The following is a 3486-nucleotide window of genomic DNA, read 5'->3' as shown; positions in this document are numbered from 1 at the left end:
TCAAGACAGATCTGCCGGCTTGTCGTGGCTTGTCAAAGCACCTTCTAGGGTCGGCAACATTGAATGCATGCTCTGCCAGCAACCCCTGAGCATGTGCCGGCCACTCTGCGAGGCGCTGAGGAGCTAATGACCCAACGATGCCTTCTCTCACGGTCCAGTACAGGAAGATGCAAAAACAAAACAAAACAAAAAAAACACCTGGATTTGAATGTCACAGCTCATCACTTGACCGGAGAGCTATTCACCTTTGAAATTACCACCTCCTGTCCATCACTGAGGCTCTGTAGCAGCGTATATAGAAGTATAACGTGGGCCACAAGTGCAAGCCATGTGTGTGCTTTAAATTTTCTGACCGTAGTCTATGGCCATGCCACCCTGAACAAGCCGGATCCTGTCTGATCTCGGAAGCTAAGCAGGGTCGGGCCTCGTCAGTACTTGCGTGAGAGACCACCTAGGAAGACCAGGTGCTGTAGGCGTAAAAAATAAATAAATAAATAAGGGATGGTAAGCTGACAAGGTCCTTGCAATCTGTGAGGTCAACCAAGGGTTGCCTCGCCTAAAAAAAAGTAAAATAAATAGATTTTCTGATCGTCACTCTTTTAAGTTAAAAACAGGTGAGATAAATTTGAACATTTCAATGAAATCAGTATATTCGAAATAGTATCATTTCAACATGTAATTGATATGAATAAATTATTAATGAGATTTTTTTTCCTAATAAAGCTTTGAAACCTCTATGTATTCTACACTTAGAGCACATCTCAGTTTGGACCGGCCACACTGCAAAGCTCTCAGTAGCCACAGGTGACTAGTGGCTATCACCTTGGACGTCACAGCTCTAGATGCCAGGCCCGTCCTCTCGTTTTACTCTGGGGAGCACAAAGCATTCGTTCAAACAAAACGATAATGTATTAGTTTCCTATGACCACAGATGTAATGGCTCAACACAACCCAAATGACATGAGCTGACAGTTCTGAAGATCAGAAGTCTGACCTGGGTCTCACCGGGTAAAATCAAAATGACATCGGGACCGCGTTTCTTCCGGAGGCTTTCAGGGAGAACCTATCTCCTCGCCCTTTCCAGCTTCTAGAGGCCGCCCCGCCGCCTGGCTCTGGGCCCCTCCCCCCAGGTCAGAAGCAGCTGTGTTGATCCCTCTGACTCTTCATCTCACATCGTCCTCTGACTGCAGCTGGGAAGGATGCTCCCAGTGTAAGAAGATTCGATTGGGCCCACCTGGATAATCCAAGATACTCTCCCCATCTCAAGGTCCCTAACTTTATATCACATCTGCAAAGTGCCTTTTGCCATGTAATGTTTTCACAGCCTCCAGACACATCTAGAGGGGATATTATTATTATTATTATTAATTATCATTACTAATTTCTATAAGAAGAGAAGAGTAAACATTTAAATTTGGGGACTTGGAGACTCGATCTGATGACACGACAAAGGAACTGTCTTTTGCCCTCAAGCTCATTTAGATTTTCTCCTTTGGGTAAGACAGAACCAAATTCATGAAGTTCTACCTGTATTTTAGGATATGAGTTTGTTTGTTTGTTTTTTCCTTACATGCCACAGACCATTTATTGAAAAGATTTAAAGGTTTTCTAGGTACCAGACATGTACAATCCTACAAAACAACCACGGCCAAATAGCAAGAGGAACATTACAGCATAAGGTGATAGTTCTTTTACAAAGGTAAGGGTTTTTTTCCATTTTTATTGTATTTTGAAACCCGTTTATCATGTGGGGAGCACACTAAGAGCATGACATCTTTCCCAAAATGTTAGTAATTTTCCCAAATGAGGAACCTGTAGGTGTGTCTGCTATACAATATTCTCAACTCTTTAAATAATTATAGATATTACTAAGAAGAAATAAGCTAAGAAAATCTCAAAAAAACAATATATTTTTTTTAATTTTTGTCAGAAAAATCAGAATCATTAATACATGGAGAAAGAGGTCAAAATGGACATATAAGCAAAGACCCAAAATACATTCAAGATTTTCTTAGGAACATGACTTTTTAAAGATGTAAAGGTTATGAAGTAATTATGTGTTCATCCACATATATAAATGCATCTTTTGATGCTAAGTTATTACTTGCAAAAGTTCCCTGACAAGAAGGCATGTCGTCTGTCACCTGGCTTATGGCTTTGGCCCCTTTTGCAAGCATATAATCCTAAGACCAAAAACTGTGAGGGCCGAGAAGAACTTCAGACCATGAAGTCCAACTCATTCATATGACAGGTTAGGAAACGGGCTACACTGGGAGAGCCAGTGACTTCCTCAAAGTCCACCGGGGACTAGCGGCTCAGCCCTGGATTCCAACCTCCCAGGATGCACACTGTTTTATCCAGTGGCCTGCTGGGAGGGGTAAAACTCTCTGTCCACCCATCCACCCACCCACTCATCCATTCATCCATCTATCCGTCCATCTACACGACCATCCCTCTATCCATCCATGCATCCATCCACTCGTCCATTCGTTCCAACATTTGCCAGGTGCCCACTGCATGCCAGACACTGTTCTAGGGCTGAGGTCACAGAGAACAAAACCAGTAATGTCCCAGCTCTCAGGGACTTTACACTCTAGGGGATGAAGAGATAATAGAAACATACTTATCTCAGGTGGAAAAGGGGCTAAGAACGAAAGTAAAGCAACGTAAGGGGATAAAGGGTGCTGGAGGTAGTTATTCCACACATCTAGTGACCTTCTGAACAGAGACTGAGTGAGGGATGACATTTAGAGTACACTTAAAATAAAAGCTAATTATAAGTGGCATGGACATGATGAAATGCTAATAGAAAGCTCCAGAAAAATGCTTCTGAGGAGTGACTGAGGATGCATGTGGAAGGCAGGCAGGTGGGAATGGGTGGAATGAGGCGGAGCTGTCTGAACACACAAGGACAGTCTGCAGGCCGCTGACCTGGGCAGGGTGTGCCTCCCCAGGGGTCTCTCGGATGTTCCTCTCCTCGGTGCCCGCACTGTCCAGGAGGTGCTGTGAGGACAGGTCCCATGGCCACAGGCGGCCGCTCTGACCTGAAACGGAAGCGTAGACCTGAGCAGAAGTGACCAAGGAATCAAGAAATCTACTCAGTTTCTGACTGGGGATGGAAGGGCAGACCTCAAGTCAGGCTAGGTGAGGAGCCAGCCTGTTTGAAACAAGGGCCGCCCGCGGGGGGCTGCGAAATGGGTGAAGCAGGCGGGCTAAGTGTGCCGGGGAAGCCTGCTGCAGTTCATCATCGCTGTTGTGTCTGTCAGCCGTGGACTGTGCTGCTGTACCACCTTGAGGCTCAAAGAAGCACTACAGCTTTAAGAGCAGAGAGGACCATCCACGTTTCTGGACTGGAGTCTGGGCTTCTGGGATGCTGGAATGAAACGCTCTGTGCCCCTGGGTTGGTTCCCAGCCCTGCCCCGTCGGGAACCCCGTGGGAGAGGCTGCAGGAGCATCTGCGGAAGGGCAGTGCGCCCGGACGTGCAG

The 3486-nt window shown here is 45.9% G+C and overlaps 1 pseudogene; it reads left to right on the top strand.

Moving 5' to 3' along the window:
- The first annotated feature begins 357 nt into the window (after positions 1 to 357).
- On the top strand, positions 358 to 476 carry LOC111745421 (annotated as a pseudogene).
- Positions 477 to 3486: the final 3010 nt, after the last annotated feature.

Source organism: Pteropus vampyrus, unplaced genomic scaffold (genome assembly GCF_000151845.1).
Source record: "Pteropus vampyrus isolate Shadow unplaced genomic scaffold, Pvam_2.0 Scaffold154, whole genome shotgun sequence".
NCBI lineage: Eukaryota > Metazoa > Chordata > Mammalia > Chiroptera > Pteropodidae > Pteropus > Pteropus vampyrus.
Note: the sequence above shows the minus strand (reverse complement) of the source record. Positions and strands in the feature narration are given on the sequence as shown.